The 18,566-nt window shown below is 44.1% G+C and overlaps 1 long non-coding RNA gene and 3 pseudogenes across 1 annotated transcript; 2 read left to right on the top strand and 2 right to left on the bottom strand.

Moving 5' to 3' along the window:
• Positions 1 to 6: 6 nt before the first annotated feature.
• LOC136519076 (uncharacterized) lies at positions 7 to 960 on the bottom strand. The gene is made up of 3 exons (XR_010774686.1): positions 680 to 960; positions 474 to 564; positions 7 to 301 (listed from the first exon to the last, which is right to left on the bottom strand). It is a non-coding gene; the product is annotated as an uncharacterized lncRNA (long non-coding RNA).
• Positions 961 to 2,055: 1,095 nt separating this feature from the next.
• Positions 2,056 to 4,652, top strand: LOC136515247 (uncharacterized; annotated as a pseudogene).
• A 1,082-nt stretch (positions 4,653 to 5,734) lies between these two features.
• On the top strand, positions 5,735 to 8,372 carry LOC136517707 (G-type lectin S-receptor-like serine/threonine-protein kinase At2g19130; annotated as a pseudogene).
• A 2,287-nt stretch (positions 8,373 to 10,659) lies between these two features.
• On the bottom strand, positions 10,660 to 12,669 carry LOC136517708 (G-type lectin S-receptor-like serine/threonine-protein kinase At2g19130; annotated as a pseudogene).
• Positions 12,670 to 18,566: the final 5,897 nt, after the last annotated feature.

The raw sequence follows: 18,566 nt of genomic DNA, 5'->3' as shown, positions 1-18,566 counted from the left end.
TTCCCAGGTAAATCTACTAACCAGTGTCATACAGTAAAAAATAGGAGGCAGTATTAAGCTACAGCTACAGCTCGTTCCTAAAAACCGGAGCGATCAATTCAGCAGGGCACATGGGGGCCGGATATGACAGAATTCATGACTAAGCCGTGTGGATTTTTCCAGTCTAGTTGCCCTCCAAGTCAGTCAGATCAAGGAAATCTACCACATCCAACGAATTCACAAACAAGGACACAACGCAAAGATCCCCTGTTTCCAATACTGTTCCCAGTCTACCACAGTGAGGTGACCGAACCTCTGGTCTCTGGAAATGAAGTCAAGACAGCAGAGAAGATGTTATTATTATTAAAAAAAAAAAGACACGGCGTGAGCGGCGCTTTGCCAATCGGTTGTGAGACACCGCGTGCACAACAGAAGAATGCTCCTGTGGAAAAGTAAGCGGGGGAAAGGGAACAGAGGGAGAGAGACGGACGGACCATTCGGGCTTGTTGCCGAGGTCGACGAGCTTGACCTCGTAGGGGACCTTCTTCTCCTCCAGCGTGAGCAGCACCCTCTGCGAGAACGGGCCTGCAAGCAGCAGGTTCCAGTCCCATCCAAACCAAACCAGACCAGGATCAGCAAGAGCAGTTAGGGTTCCGGGCGGAATCGGGCGCGGGAGACGGGGGACGGGGGGAGCACTCACAGTCGCCGAGCGTGTCGGGCTTCCCCGCGGCGGCCTTCACGCACACCTCCACCGGCACCACAGCGGCCATGGCGATTGGCGACGGACGGCGTTCCGGTTCGCTTCCGCTTGCTTCCTTCCTCCCGGTCGATCTGACGAGTGACGAAGAGACGAGGTGTTCTGCTTTGCGGAATTGAGCCGGTGAGGAGATCGACCGAACCAGGCCGCGTGCAGGAATCTGTGACCAGATGATCTTCTTTTTCTTGTCGCTCTCGCTCCCTCTCGTGCGCTTTTGAGAAAGGCTGTTTAGTTCCTCTCCAAAACGCTAAATTTTTCAAGATTTTCCGTCACATCGAATTTTTAGACACATATATGAAGCATTAAATATAAATAAAAAATAAAACTAATTACACAGTTTAGACAAAATCCACGAGACAATCTTTTAAACCTAATTAAACTATGATTAAACACTAATTATCAAATAACCACGAAAACACTACAGTAGCGTTTTGCCAAATTTTTCGCGAACCAAACTGGCCCAAAGGGTGAGCGTCTGAACGAGACGAGACAAAAAGATTCCTCGAAAGATTCCGGTGCGCGCTGCTGCTCCTTTTGCCAACGACGTGGCCTCTCTCTTTTTCGACATGAATGGAGACGGAGAATGTTACTTCCTCGGGTGCCGCCGACAGTGTCATTTTCACTTTCCAAGAATTTAAACGTCTAACTTTAATCAAATATATATATATATATATTAATATTTATAGTGTAATAATTAGTATTATTAGATAAATCGCTAAATATTTTCATAATAAACTTATATGAAAAATATAGATGTTGCTAATATTTCTTATAAATCTAGTCAAATTTAAGAAAAATTTGATCGGCGTGAATTCTTTGGTAACACTCTTTTTTCTGCTTGCCACCTCCGAAGATTGTTGTTGAGACAATGTTTTGCAAACAAGGTAACATGTGGATGCCTAATTCCTCTTTCTTTATTTATTGGTTGAGTTCATAATTTCAATATTTTATTTGGAGTTGAGTTCAAAACCTTTTCCCTTGCATAATTTGTATTCTACTTGAAAGTTCTTTAGATTCATAACCTAAAGTTATTTTTTGGGGGTCAACCTTAGATATAAGGACAAGGGCTCAAAGCCAAGGAGAAGGATTTTGTCCCGCTTCTTGTGTTTTTATATTCATAACCTAAAGTCACATGATTCAAGTTCAAAGTTTTTATATCAAATTTAAAGGCCTAAAATCTAGAGTCAATAGAAGTATTAAGCTCGATGTTGAAAAAAAAAATCTAAAGATTGGAGTTTTAAGTTCAAAGCTCTCTTAATCCAAAATCGGATTCAAGTTGTTGATTTTGAGTTTAAACTTGCCTTTCATACCTTTTATTGATGACCGGGCAAGTCAAGAATCTGTTGTCCATTTGAAACATTTGAAATTGGGTCTTGTGAGTTCAATACCTTTGTTACTTTGCAACATATTCTATATTATTTGTTTTAGGGAAGTATTGCGCTATATTCTTTCTATTATGATATCTATATATCTCTTTGAACTCATAATACCTATAGCTAGGTGTCTATCTCTTTCACTAATGATACCTATACCTAGCTATCATCTCTTTCAATTTATTGGTACCCGTATATCATTTGAATTGAAAATGATATCTATATCTAGCTCTCTATCTATTTCGATTAGTTATATCCAAAACAATATCTTTACCTAACTTTCTATCTTTTTAGTCAATGATATCTCAACCAATAATCCAAAATCTGTTTTGTTGGGACTAGAGTAGTTGACTTCTAGTTGAACCTTTGCCATTTCTTAATGTTATTTAACTTTCAATTCCTAGGAGGAGGAGACCATCCCAGGAGGAATATAACCTTGAAGTGGATACTGAGAAGGCAAAAGTTAGTTCTACCTCTGATGACACCATGCCCTTTTATTCAAGCATTCATTCTGCTGGACCATCAGTAAGTAGAAAGGCCAGAAAGCACCTCTCAGAACGATGGCAAATGGCCTGCCAATCTGGTTCAGAAAATTTAATTCCTAAAGGCATAAAAACACTAGGTGAAATGCTCGGACTGTCTGATAGAGATGCACCAAGAGAAAGCTCCCACAGGGGAGGATCAGATCCAAACTTCAATCCCTATAATGTGAGGGAGGTGCCAGGCAGCCCTCTTGGCATTAGCAGTAAAGATGGGTGGAAGACAGGGATTTACTGTGAAGATGATTCAAGAGCTGGTATATCAAGGAATTTTCCCAGGTCCAAATCTCTTCCAGCCTCATCTACCACTTCTGCAAAATTGTCATGCAGGAAGCAGTCTGCACCAACCGGTAGGTTGCCCATTCTGAAAGATATATTGAATTCACCCACTTATGAATCTGAAAATGCACATATCAGGAAGAGATCACCAATCAGAAATGCAAAACAGAAAAATGGAAAATCAACTGTCCATCTAGGAAAGGAAAATATGCTACCTGAAAAAGAGATTCATGTAACTTCGGAAAAAGCTAGGCACAGCATCTGCATTTCTGATCTTTCTCGGGCAAGCAATATACATACTGAAAAGTGCCCTGATGATGCTATCAGAACTGAGGATCAGGAAGAATCTGATTCTGCTCTTCAACACGATTACACGGAAAAAATACAAGGTTTTATGGGATGCACATACCAGACACTAGCAACATCATCTCCAGAGACAAAATAAGTTTTATCAATTCAGAATCAGGATAGCATAGAATTGAAGGTATGTTCCAACAGTGTTATCATCAAGTAGTTTTACATTTACCTTGTCAATGTTAGTTGGTCAACATGCACAAACAGGTGCTATGATTGCAAAGAACTAAAGTTAACCTCATTTCTGCCAAGAAAGAAACGCGCAAGACTTGAGTTGGTGGGTTAGGCGTTAGGGGGTGGACAGTCAACTTATTTTGCTGTTCTAAATAAAAATTGTAATAGTTATTTATTTTTAGCTGTACAATTTCTGAATCTGCAAACCACGCCATCTCAATTTCTCAAGTCATTTTAGTTTTGTTATGAAAATTTTTAGCTCCAATGGAATAATTGCATTCTGATCATTAAGATTTAACATACATCTGGTTCTAGGAGGAAAGGAAACCATCAGTGGAGATTGATGATCAAGTTGGCACTCAAACAACAGAATCAGCAAGTATTGCAAGTTCTGAAAGTTGTGACTGCTCAAGTCCAACTGCTTTATCGCAACACAGTTCTGGTGAAGAGACTTATTCTGGAATTTTTAAAAGCATCAATGTTGGTATTCAAGGTTAGTATATCATAGGAACTCAAATTTCCTTCACTTAATATGGTTAATATTACTGAATGCTATTCTCGCCCTTCAAAAAAACTGCAGAACTCAGAGAGCAACTAAAGATGCTGAAGATGGAAGACCAAGATGACATTTGTGAAGACTATTCTGGTACTTTGTCAAGCGACGAGTTTGACAATATGAACATCTCAACGTATCGAGCCATGGAAGAGCGGTTATCTATGTTTAAGAATGAGGAGGACAGGGATTTCTCTTATGTACAGGACATGCTTGCTAGCGTGTGTGACTTGCCAGATCACCTAGAAGATTGGCAAGTGAGCTCAGATGTGTTCCTGTGTCTTGAAAACAAGTATAACAAGCTTGTTCTGTGGTCGAAATCAGACAGGAAACTTCTGTTTGATCTTGTGAACTCCATCTTGGCTGACATGACCATTCCAGACAACGGTTTGCATGCAAAGATCATGATGAAGTGCTGGCCTGAAATAGATCACGGACAGTTAGCTGAAAATGTCTGGCAAATGGTGCAGAAGCGAAGTAACAATGGACACTTCTTTTTGGAGGATGTTCAGCCTTTGCCATTGGACCATCGTTCTGAGGTAGAACTGGTTGGAATGAAAATTGCCAGGATGATCCATGATGACATCATAAGAGATTGTATCATCGAGTTCATGCCACAGGAGAACTACCTTGTTACCAACTAATGTTTAGGGCTGTAGTGGTTAAGCTAGATTGTTAGGCAGATGGGAGTCACATAACCTGCTGCAAATCACTGGTTTGCGAAATGGTTTCTACTATATAAGGGTGTGGTAGGCTGGTGGTACCATTTGATTGGCATGGATGTGTAACCTTGTATAATGTATGGATCTATGGTTAAAATACATCTTGTCTTGCCGCAGTGCCTCCTTTGCATGGAATGCATACTTGTGCTGCATTGGAAATGGATCATGGTGCAATTAGTGTTGTGATAGTGATAACTTCAGCTTGTTCCATAGAAGGGATCTTGGATTGTGACCTGTATCAGACTTTGACATGGAATTGATCATGGGTATGGAACCAAATGCTTCTTGGTGCAGAGCTTTCAGTTGTGCTGCTGTCTAGTGGATGTTCTTTTAGTATTTTGTTCTCTGGGAGGAGCTCTTTCAAGCAAACTCTTGCCTTGTTGCTTCAATTGTTCATTTAGTCAGTTCTGACCAATTAACAAGCTGCTAATTGTCATTACGCATTACGTACATATGTGTCTTTTGCAGGATACTAGCAGGCTCTGCGAGGCCACCATCTTCTTACCTTTTCTAGTCCGATTCTACATGGCCTGACGAAGCCAACATCCAGCGTGGAGCGTTAAGCCAACAACCAGCGTGGAGCGTTGGGGGTGGCCTTAAGGTGAGTTCTGAGAGGGACTTTGCACTGCTTGGAATGTTGGGGGCCCCTCCTGTGTCGCCTTGCGGTTGACTTGACCATGACCAAGGTACGTAGACTGCATGCGTTGGAATCTTGGGAAACTTCACTGATAGTCCTGCTAGTAGCCTAGCAGGCACTAGTATACCAGCGCTGCATGGGCCAGCTGGTGGTTGACTTGACTTGACGGAGACTAGAACTAACTGCTGTCCTAATCAAGAATCCTCCCCGTCCATCAGCTTGCAGTCCTAGTCGCGTCCATGGAGTTCACACCCTGTGCATTGTGCAACCTTTTTCTTTTTCTATATATGCACTTCTTCTCCTAACAGTAGGGCATCAACATACTCCTTTCCATCACAAGCCAAACCACAGCTAGATACTTCTTTCCGTCTGTGCAACCGTGGCTTTCTCTTCTCCATTCTCGATGCCTCCTCTCCTCTACACACTACTCGGCAGCCTCCTGCTCTTATCTTCCCTGCAGCACGCTCCTTTGCATTCCGTCATCGTTGCCGCCGCGGCGAATGACGACACTCTCGCGGCAGGCCAGACACTTGCCGCCGGCGACAAGCTCATCTCAAGAAACGGCAAGTTTGCGCTCGGCTTCTTCCAGTTCCAGCCACCAGTACCGTCGTCCAGCATCAGTAAGTCCACTGATGTCACCACCACCTCCTCTCCCGGCTGGTACCTTGGCATATGGTTCAACAAGATCCCAGTTTTCACCCCTGTCTGGGTTGCCAACAGGGAGAAACCCATCACTGACCCTGAGCTCAAGCTAACACAGCTCAAGTTCTTGCAAGATGGCAATCTTGCCATCCTCCTCCTCTCAGAGAATGCCACCACCGAATCCATAATTTGGTCCACTACCCACTTCATCCATAGGTCGACAGAAACCAGCACAAACACTACTAGTGCCATTCTCAGGAACAATGGAAACCTTGCCCTCGTAGCACATAGCAACCCATCTTCTAATTCTAGTGAAGCACCATTATGGCAGAGCTTTGACCATCCAACAGATGTTGGAATTCCTGGTGCCAAGTTGGGTTGGAACAAGGTCACTGTGACTCACTGGTGTTAAATGGCAGTACATCTCAAAGAAGAACCTCATAGATCCCGGTCTTGGCTCATACAGCCTTGAAATAGGCAGCAACGGGATCCTGCGCCTCGGGCGCCGAAACCCCCCTCTTGTAGCAACTTGGTCTTGGCCATCAGGAAAATTAGCTACACTTTTACCTGTGCTCAGTGGCCTGCTAGAATCGGATCCACGGACCAAAGGCTTGTTTAAACCCACATACGTCGACAACGATGAAGAGGAGTACTTCACGTACACCTCACTGAATGAGTCATCTTCCTCATTCGTCTCATTAGACATCTCTGGTCAGGTTAAGCTGAATGTTTGGTCAGAATCAAGTCAGTCGTGGAAGACCATATATTCCCAGCCTGCTGATTTCTGCACTACGTATGCTATCTGTGGACCTTTCACGGTGTGCAATGGCAATTTGGGTCCAAACTTCTGTGGCTGTATGGAGACCTTCTCCCAAAAGTCGCCTCAGGACTGGGAGCTTGGTGATCAGACTGGAGGGTGTGTCAGGAACACTCCTTTAGATTGCACAGCTAGTGACAAGAACACAACAAGGTCAACAGATGTGTTCCACCCCATAGCTCGTGTTACATTGCCTAATCATCCCCGGAGCATAGAGGACGCTACCGCTCAGAGTGATTGCGCAGAAGCTTGTCTCAGTGACTGCTCCTGCACAGCTTATTCCTTTAACAACAGGAGATGCTCTGTCTGGAATGGGGAATTGCTTGATGTGAAACAGAATGATGGCCTTGATAACACTTCTGAAGATGTTGTTTATCTTCGCCTTGCTGCCAAAGATTTGGAAAGCTGGAGAACAAGAAACAAAAGGAAACCAAGCGTTGGAGTTATTGTCATTGCTTCAAGCATTATTGTTATTCTTGTGATACTAATGTCCTTGCTGTTGTTTATGATTTGGAGGAAAAAAATCAACTGGTGTTGCATGCCGTTACACGGTATTGAAGGCAGTGGTGGTGGAATTATAGCCTTCCGATACACTGAAATAAGCCATGCTACTAAAAGTTTCTCAGAAAGGCTGGGAGGAGGAGGTTTTGGTTCTGTGTTCAAAGGAATGTTAGACGACCAGACTGTCATAGCAGTGAAAAGGCTTGATGGTGTCCATCAGGGAGAGAAGCAATTCAGAGCCGAGGTGAGCTCGATCGGATTGATCCAACATATAAACCTAGTGAAATTGATTGGTTTCTGCTGTGAAGGTGACAACAGGATGCTTGTGTATGAACACATGACGAATGGGTCTCTTGATGCCCATCTATTTCAAAGCAATGCTGTCGTCCTTAAATGGAGCACCAGATATCAAATAGCCATTGGAATTGCTAGAGGATTGTGCTACTTGCATCAGAGTTGCCGTGACTGCATCATACACTGTGATATTAAGCCAGAAAACATACTTCTTGATGCATCATTTGTCCCTAAGATTGCGGACTTTGGGATGGCAGTGTTTGTAGGAAGGGATTTTAGCCGAGTTCTCACTACATTTAGAGGAACTGCAGGGTATCTTGCCCCAGAGTGGCTTAGTGGAGTTGCTATTACACCAAAGGCTGATGTTTACAGCTTTGGTATGGTACTGATGGAAATCATATTAGGAAGAAGGAACTCGCCAGAAGTCGTACACATTGGCGACAATAATCCCCATGCTGCTTATTTTCCAGTGCATGCCGTCGGCAAGCTTCATGAGGGAGATGTGTGGAGTTTGGTGGACCCACGGGTACAAGGTGAGTTTGATTTAGCAGAGGCTGAAAGGGTTTGCAAACTTGCATGTTGGTGCATCCAAGAAGATGAGATTCAGCGGCCGACGATGGGTGAAGTTGTCAGGTGTCTTGAGGGTCTCCAAGAGCTTGATATGCCACCAATGCCTAGACTACTTGCAGCTATAACAAAGTCCACAGACATGGCTTTAGTGTAATAATTCATAAATGATGTGTAGTTGATGTTTATGTTATTTTGGGTTTCAGCAAATTTCAAAAGTTGTAATAATTCAAAATCTAGATCCATGATGTCATAGAAAAGGATGCAAGAGAGAGCTGATATAAATTAAACCTATGTTCTGAATAAATACATATTGAAACTCCACAGAAGTGCAATGCAAATAATAACATCACATATCTTAATATTATGAACCAAATGGAGCATCACACGGAGAGCCCTGGACTCTGGCAGAAACTGCAAGATCGTCTAAACGCCTGCTGGATATCTCTATAAGTATAGTAGTATACTCCTACACAATATGGCTAGATTCTGCACACCGTACCCTTTTGCATTGCTCTGCTCTGGTGGATAGAATGATGGATGACGATGATGAGGGCAAGCCAAGCCATGATATTTGAGCCGATGCACAGCAGCACAGGACATGCCCATTGACTGCACCAGACGGGATGTGGGGGCTCCTGCCTGGCCTCGGTCTTGACTAGACCATGCATGATTAGCTGGAGTTGCATTTGAAACTTTCATGGTAGTCCTGCTCCCAACGCTGCCCACCTGGAGGTAGCGTGGTTGATTGCCGTGTCTTCACCGTGCATCAGCTGAATCGACATGAATGCGCACAGTGCTAGTCAGCAGTTGCGTCCATGGAGTTCAAATCTGCATTTTCCTGTATGGAAATTTCTAGGATACTCCAAAATTAAATTAAACCGTCCATTTAGTTTAATCTTAACAGTTAGATGAGATAGTAATCTGTGGGCTCCTTCTCTTCTCTTCCCTGTGTGAAAGTGGGTGTAACATGATACCTTCTCAGGCCGTGACTCTGTGTTAATATATAGCCAGAAAAAGCTCCTAGCGTCAATGAGAACCTGCGGTGGGCGCGATTGTTTTTCTGTGTTACCTTGTGTGTAAGAGGGTTGTCGTGGGATGGTCGTCACAGCTTTTGTGCTCTTGGGGATCCGTGCATCTGTAAGGTTTTTAGGCCTAGTTTTTCCTTAAAAACTAGGCCAATTCTATTCTACTTAATTGAAAGGCAGAGCTCCTGCCATTACCTTAAAAAAAAACCCCCTAGCGTGGCACTTACATCTTGTACAACAAGTACATGAACTAACTTACAAGACAAGAAGATATGCAAGATTACAACAAACTAGAGATTATCTAGATATATGGATAGGAGTCGTAACAACATGCCTCGATAAGCAATCCACCAACAATACCATGACTAGCACCTGTCACATGTATTTCCAACACCCCCGACAATCACAACGCGCCTGCCAAGTTGAGATTGTTCTTGAATGACACCAACTGTTGTGCAGGTAGTGCCTTTGTAAATCTGTCAACAATCTAATATGCAGAACTAATAAAATGGATGTCTAGCCGCTTGGTTGCAACTTGTTCTCTAACAAAATGATAGTCTATCTCAATGTGCTTTGTTCGAGCATAAAACACATGATTAACTGTCACCAAAGACAGGCTGCAAGAGGATGTGAGATCTTCAACTTGAATCTTTGCAGTTGCATTGGCCAAAGCTTTATACTTAGCTTCCATGCTTGACCTGGAAACCATCGCCTATTTCCTAGCAATCATGCAAATCTTATTAAAATAAAGACAGACACGCTACTCTAGTCAAAATCCAACTCATGCACCAATTCCTACTCCGATTTTCAACACACACGTTACAACTTTCCAATTTATGAAACATATATTAATACATAACTCAAAATAAAGACATACAAGTGCAACTCCATACTCCAACTCAAAATCCAACTACGCACCAACTCCTACTCTAATATTCAACACACATGTTATAACTTTCCGATATTATGAAACAGATACTAATATATAACTTGACAACAATGTGCTTATGAACTATTACATTCAAGCCGCATGGGAAGGTTCAGTTATAGCTGCAAGTAGTCTTGGCATTGGGGGCATATCAAGCCCCTAGAGACCCTCAAGAGCCCGAACCATTTCACCCATTGCCGGACGATCAAACTCATTATCTTGAATACACCAAAATGCAACTTTGAAAACCCTTTCAACCTCTTCCAAATCAAAGTCACCTTGCAACCGTGGATCGACCAAGCTTCCTATGTCTCCTGCGTGAAGCTTGCCGATTGCTTGAACTGGGAAATATGCAACATGACAACTTTTGCTGCTATATACTTCTGGTGAATTCCTCCTTCCTGATATGATTTCAAGCAGTACCATACCGAAGCTGTAGGCATCAACCTTTGGTGTAATAGCAACTCCACTAAGCCACTCTGGGTCAAGATACCCTGCGGTTACTCTGAATGTGGTTAGAACTCTGCTAAAATCCCTTCCTACAATTGCTGCCATCCCAAAGTCTGCAATCTTAGGAACGAATGATGTGTCTAGAAGTATGTTTTCTGGCTTAATGTCACAGTGTATGATGCATTCGTGGCAACTTTGATGCAAGTAGCACAATCCTCTAGCAACTCCTATGGCTACTTTATACCTAGTGCTCCAATTTATGACGGAAGCATTGCTCTTAAATAGATGGGAATCGAGAGACCCTTTTGACATGTGTTCATACACAAGTAGCCTCTTATCACCTTCACAGTAGAAACCAATCAGTTTAACTAGGTTGATGTGTTGGATCAATCCAATTGAGCTTACCTCAGCCCTAAACTGCTCCTCTCCCTGATGGGCACCATCAAGCTTTTTCACTGCTATCATAGTCTGGTCACCTAACAGTAACACTCCCTTGAATACAGAACCAAAACCACCACCACTCAGTCTTTCTGAGAAATTTTTAGTAGCATGAACTAAACTATTGTATCTAAATGCTGTAACTCCACCACCACTGCCTTGGCTTCCATGTAATGGCAGCATACCACAGCACTTGAATTTGTTACTCCAAATCATTAACAACAACAACATGAAAACTATAAACCCACAACTAGCAATGCTTGCCACAGTAACAATGCTGGGTTTTCTTTTATTGTTTCTTGTCAAATCTTGCGAATCTCTAGCAGGAAGGCGAAGGTAAAGAACTTGATCAGAAAAACTATCGATGCCATTATTCCGATTTACACTAACCAGTTCACCATACCAGACAGAGCATTTGTTGTTGTTGTAGGAATAAGCGGTGCAGGAGCAGTTACCAAGACAAGCTTCAGCACATTCTCTCTGGGTCATAGCATCTTGTATGCTATGAGGGTAACGGGGATATGTAACTCGAGCTATGGTGTGAAACATGTCTGATTTAGAACTTGCCATGCTTTTGTTGTTATTACTCGCTGTGCACTCTAGTGGAATACTTCTGACGCACCCTCCAGTTGGATCGCCGGCTTCCCAATCACGAGGTGAATTGGGAGAGAAGCTCTCCATACAGCTACAAAATAATGGACTTGAGTTGCCATCACAGACCGTGAAAGGTCCACATACAGCAGGCAGACTGCAGGGATCAGCAGGCTGGGCATATACGGTTTGCCAGGAATGTTTTTCCTGTGACCAAATATTCAGCTTAATCTGGCCAGAGACATCTATTGAGACCAATGTGGAAGACGACTCATCCAGTGATTCATACGTGAAGTACTCCTCCTCATGGTTGTTGACATATTTGGGTACGAGCAAACCTTTGGTCCGTGCATCCGAGTCTAGCAGCCAAGGTCTGGATCAATCAGGTTCTTCTTTGAGATGAACCGGCGGTTTAGACCGGTGACCTTGTTCCGGCCTAGCTTGGCGCCAGGAAGCCCGACATCTGTTGGGTAGTCAAAGCTCTGCCACATGGATGTTGCATTATAGGATGAGCTTTCTGCTGCTATGATGAGGGCAAGATTTCCATTGTCCATGAGAACGGCGGTGGTGGCGGCGGCATTAGGAGTAGTGTTTGTGCTGGTTTCTGCTGTCGACCTATTGACGACAAAGTGAGTAGTGGACCAAAGTATGGACTCAGCAGTGCTGGCATTATTGTTTAAGATGGCGATGATGAGATTGCCATCCCTTGAGAATTTTAGCTGTGTCAACCTTAGCTCAAGATATGTGATGGGATTGTCCCTATTAGCAATCCAGACAGGGGTAAAGACTGGGATCTTGTTGAACCATATGCCAATATACCAGCCAAGGGAGGACAAGGTGGACTTACTGATGATGGTCGTCCCTGGAGCTGGCTGGAACTGGAAGAAGCCAAATGCGAACTTGCCATTTTTTGATATGAGCTTCTCGCCAACGATAAGCGTCTGGCCTACCAAGAGAGTATCACCATTATTTGCCATGGTGGTAGGAGGGGTGTGCAGGGAAGAGAAGAGAAGGAGCCCACAGATTAGCATGTAGTGGGGAACCATCAGATCAGGCATGGAGAAGCAGAAGAGAATGATGCCGGCCTAAAGTGCAGATGGGAGGGGAGAGAGGAGTGTCAGTCTATGAGTTCATGGATGGCTCCGCAGGAGTGCAGCATAGCGTGCTGCTCTGCTGTTGAGAGAAGGAAGAAGAGCATTGCATATATATAGAGAGAGAAAGATGTTGAGCGGAATTCACATGCATGCACACAAGATGTAGATATGAACCCTTAGCATGCTACGAAACAACGTATTCAGAGTTTCAGATTGTTGGTCACGAAAAATAATATAGCAGTTCAGACTGCTGATTAGGACAGTAGTACGTATACCTAGTACGATGTACACACTTGGTCTACGTACCCACATGTACTAGGTAGTCCAGGTAAGACACAGCCCACATGCAGGCAAGGTAATCATGATTCATGCATCAAGCTGCCGTCCAATGCAATCCGCGTGTTCTGTTCTGTTCAAACTTCAGACAACACAATTAAACGAGCCACCATTATCCATCAGTTATCAGAGTTGTACTCTAATCGCCACCATTCCTAGAAATCGCCATAGAGAAAAATGCTGATACCCAAATATGAACTCCATGGACTAGATGGGGGGTATCGGAGTCTGGCGGCGCTGCTCGCAGCGGTGTCCTAGTGTTCGACGCGCCGCGCCATTAGCTTGTCGCATCTATCGTCATGTTAGTTAGTACAACTTCCTTGCTGTACCTTTAGAGCCGGTGATCTTTGTAAGTGTGCAGCCGTGCAGCGGCCTCGGCATCTCGCCGTCGCTCGGCTACGGCTTGTGTTGTACTATCTCTAACCTTTCTTAATGAAGCACGTGCCAAGCACGCTTTCGAAAAAAATGAACTCCATGGACTGTGCGCATTCATTCATGTGGAGCCGGTGGATGAACACGGCAACCAACCACGCTACCTCCAAGTCCAGGACGAGGATGACATTGGGTAGCTAACTAGTAGCGGAAGTACTCCCTCCGTCCCATAGTATTTGCACCTCTAGAATTATGTACCTAAACCAATGTTAGATGTGAAATTACAAAATTACCCCTGCCTCTGTAAAAGTCAGCCCCATCCTTTCACCTGCGGAGCCCGCGCCTCTTCCTGCTGTACGGTCTGCAGGCAAGGGAAATGGAGGACACGCGGGCCTCGATATGACCAAACAGATTTTTTTTTATTTTTAACACTTTTTGTAAACTAATTTTAAATCTAACACTGTTTTTTTTCCAAAACTAACACTTTTGCACGCGCCTATTTCCCTGGCGCGGCGAGAGGGATGACGTGGCGACGACCGGGGCGCTGACCGGTGACGTGGCAGGGTCTGCCGCGCCACCGATCTTGGCACGGCATTGACGCGCCCTGATCAGTGGCGCGGCAGACCCAGGTAAATATCGCCCGCGAACCGCCCTCCCTCTGTCTGCCTTAACGCGGTGGACGACTTCCGCGCTGCGCCCTCCCGTCACTCCCAAGTGCTGTCGGCGTCCGGCCCTCCATTGCCGCCTCCCTCCCTCCCTTCCATTCTATTCCCTGGCCGCCTCCCTCCCTCCTCGGCCTCGTTCAAGGTAATGACGCACTTTTTATTTTTGTTTGAATGGTGGATTGAAATATTAGGAATGGGAGTTAAGGTTAGGAGAAAAATTATGTTTGGGAACTATGGGCTATGATTTGGAGTAAGATATTAGTTTAATTTTGTAAATGTTAAGGTTAATTATTTAGTTAGAAGTATGTTTACCATGTATATTTTTTTTGCTCTAAGTGTTGGTATATTATTTGAGTTGCAATGCAAATGATTATATTTTACATTAATTTGTGTTGTTTTGATTGATGTTTAATTTGAATCATTTTATTAGATGGAAGACATGTTTTGGGAGCAGTTGTGGTGAAAATGGGGTCGTCATAGAGAATTGTACCCCGACGAGTCTAGCAAAGATGCCCCCATCCCTCTTGACCTCCCTGTCCCTAACTGTGACTATGGTCGTCTGGCCGACGTGTTTCAATCGAGACATCCGGACACAGCGGCTCGTTTCTTCTACACATACAGTCGTTTTAATCTAAGTAATTGTTTCCGTATGTTTTTTTCTTCATTTGTATTACTAGGTTACTAATATTTTATTGGAATTTTATTGTGTAGGTCCATGAGAGGTGCTTTTTCTTTCAGTGGATCGACGGTGTAGACAAGTTTGACCCCAGGTACCTCCTTTTCGACGATTGGTGAAGAGGACGACATCCACGAGAGCACTTCAAGCGGTGGGTTCCACCTCCCCCTAACCCCCTCCAATGATGGCTAAGGAGAAGCACTTAGCCGCAGTTAGACGACTCGAGGAACCTCCTCTGTGCGATTGCGGAGATCGAGCTGTGATAAACCCTGAGAATACGTTGGAGTTTGTGTGTCCAAACAAGCATGAAGTAAGTGCAAAGTGTATGTGTTGAAATGTTGAGCTATATGTGTTCATATACTAATGTCACCTTATTTAGGTGTTTTCAATGGTGAAGTATTGTTTCAAGGAGTGGTTGTATGGTCCTAAGAACCAATGGCCGGAAGAACCGCCAAAGGTTAAGGAAAAGAAGAAAGAAATGGTAATTTACAAAGCACCTCCAGTCATGTGCGAATATGGTGTTAAATCCAACTATGGCCTAATCCCTTCGAAGCTTGGAATATGCCATTATTGCGGCCATATAGTTGACTATGATGAAGTTGGTTATTGGTGTTGAAAACCTGAAATTGTATTTTCTGGATTTTTTATGAATTATGATATAATTTTTCGTTTGAACAGAGCACTAGGAAATGCAAGTGGAAATCTTATGATGGTCAAGACAAGTTCTTAGATGACTTGAAGGGGATGCAAGTAATTGCACGGAAGAGGGGATATGGACGTGACTATGTCAACCATTTTGTTAAACTGAGAAAGAAGAACATGCGTGAGTTTGCTAGAAAGAGCGGTATTCGTAACTCGATCGATGTCAGGCTTGACAAATAGGGGTCGGAGAGACGGAGGGAATTAGAGGAGGATAGGGCAAGGAAGGCTGCAATGGAGGAGGAAACAGTACAGATGTAGGTCTTGAACGACCATGTTGCTGCATTGTGTGCAAGTGAGTCATTGGAAGCCTTCTTACTTTCGTTGCCTACTTTTAAATGTACTATAATCACATTGGTAACTTGTTGCATTTTATACATGAAGGGATTGGATGCAGCGGGGACCATGCCGCAGAGGTGGCCCATGCAAGTTATGTGGAAAACAAGTTACATGAGCATAGAACCCAAGCCGATCGTAGTGTTCTATGTCCGATTGTGTTGGACAATGAGGGGGACAAGGATGAGGACGACATTGCCAGGTTGAGCGATCTCATCACTCTAGAGGAGGCGGGCTTATAGGTGGAGAAGGATGAGGACAACACTGGCAGACTAAGCGAGCTCATCGCTCTAGTAGAGGTGAGTTTGAAGGCGGAGGAGGATGAGGAAGCGTTCGTCTCTCAAGCCACAGAGGCCACAGATGAAGCGGAGGCCGCTTACTACAGGCGATAGGCAGATCAGGGCAATGTGGGTGAGCCTAGCCACATGAACGAGGAGGAACAGAATGCGTTCTTGTCTTAGGCCGCAGATGAAGTGGAGGCCGCTTACTACAGGCGAAAGGCAGATCAGGGCAATGCAGGTGACCCTAGCCACAACAACAGGGTTGTGGTAGAGGATTGGTACTCGGACGACGAGTTGCTTACTCAGTATGTTTCTGACTGAGTGTTTTTTATTACGCTGTCTGTTAGTTCCATGCTTTATTAATGATCAATGTAGCTATGTACTAGAACTTTCATTGTGTTGTCTTATTTTCCATTTGAACTATTGATGTATTGTACCCATGTATCATGTACTCGGATTACCCATGATCGATTTTAAGTGATCCCATCTGTTTGTCACCCTTCGACCCATCCATTTGTCGCTCTTCGATGCATCCAAGTTTTTTTAATAATAGCGAATGCATTGAGAATTTCAAAAACGAACAAAATCGAGTGAAATTATTTTGAATACGGTTGGCTGACATATATATCTTGCATGTTTCCTATGTATTTTCAAATAGTAGCATGTAATTTATGTTATTAGCATCATATCAATGTAAAATAACAATAATGTTATCACTTTACTCCAGCGTTCTTTTTTCATGAGTCACGTTTGGCACACAACCCTAAGCCTAGGTTCTGCCATGCCATAGCCCACGGTGCGCACTGACGCGCCAAGGCACACAACGCGACAGGACCTGGACGCAGACAGAAGCCGACTAGCCTCAATTGCAATTGAACGGGAGTTACTGTCGGTGCTGTAAACAACTACAAGTGCTGCCGCGACGCATTGAAACGAATATGAAACAAATAAATAGAGTTCGTGCACAAGTTGACAAGTTGCCACATAACATTTTCATTGGTTCGTGAGTCTGCAAGTTTCGGACGATAATATTCGTTCGACATAAGTTCGACATAACCAACTAAGTCCCAGGCTCGCCCCACTGGTGTGCCCTGGTGTGCGTGTGGGGCCTCAAAGGAGGCAAGGGCACCTCTGCGTCGGTGTCAGTCAAGAAGTGTGCTCGGTGCAGGTCGTCGTACTCCACCTCAAGAAGGGGGTACAACTGGTGCTGTGTGGGAGGTGCCGTCCTATTACAAATTGATAAATAAAGGGTTAGAGTATTCAAATTAACATTATGTAGCATTGCAAAATTTGAACTACTTGTTATGCAATACGGACACAATATGAAAGCACATGTATATATTCAAAGTAACATTAACAGACATATTAAACAACTTCACTAGGAAAATAAGCAACTTCTATGTATGGACCTGCTGCCCTCGTCTTCTATGCCTGCTAGCCTTGTGACCAGGGTCTTTGCAAACGGTGCAAAGATTCCTGCCACGGGTCTCGTTGAAGTCCCCCCCTCCATACATGTGTTCGTCGTACCCTCTCATAGCGTCCATGTCCCCCTTGAGTCATTTCTTCTTCCTCCTACCCTTCCCTACCTTCATTAGATCTAGACACAGCACGTAGTCATAACCATTATAAGGTGGCCACTGTGTCGGGTCAAGGTATGGCTCGAAGCTCATCTCCCAAATACTAACGGTGTTCGAACGGAGATACAAGGGTGACATATATGGCAGATCCTCATAGTTGTATCCGCAAACCCTGCATGCTGTGATCATATGAGAGCAAGGGGCATGCATGATCTGAGGAACATTGCAACTACACTCTACCTTTTCAAGATCAACTTGGTAGTTTCGTCCACCATAACGTTCGTCGCCCAAGCTTGTGCCACCCTTGCCCCGTACACTAAAGATATGGCGGCGGGGTCCATACGGCTTGGTGGTGTGCTGCTTGGCCAATTCCTCGGCCTCCTTCAAATGTTCTACTTCGGCCTTTCTAAAACACCCCTGCTCAGCTATATTCCTCTACGCAAGTTCCCACCTCTTAACAAAATATTCGTTGCACTTATGAAAGGAGAACTCAACAATTCCAGACACAAGCAACGATCGAACTCCGGTGAATACATGGTTGAAGGACTCTGAGGAGTTAGTGGTCATGATGCCATACCTAAAACCCCCCTCGTCATATGCTAACGCCCACTGAGCCTTCTATTCCATCTGCGCATCCAACCAGGCCTTTCCCACTTCATTTAGCATCTTGTCTAGTTTTCTCTTTGTCTCATTGAATTGGTGCTCTATACGTACACAACATAGAGCCTTTACCTTATACCTCCTGCTTCCTCTGACGCCACCAGAAATTAGCGGCAAAGTGTCTCATACACCATCTATGCACTAGAGGCGGGAACCCATCTATATGCTCAGCTGTAGCATTAAGAAGCCATGGGTGACGGTCCGAGATCAAACATATAGTGCAAGATGGGCCAAGCACTTGTACATG

Source organism: Miscanthus floridulus, chromosome 17, assembly GCF_019320115.1.
Source record: "Miscanthus floridulus cultivar M001 chromosome 17, ASM1932011v1, whole genome shotgun sequence".
In the NCBI taxonomy this organism is placed as follows: domain Eukaryota; kingdom Viridiplantae; phylum Streptophyta; class Magnoliopsida; order Poales; family Poaceae; genus Miscanthus; species Miscanthus floridulus.
Note: the sequence above shows the minus strand (reverse complement) of the source record. Positions and strands in the feature narration are given on the sequence as shown.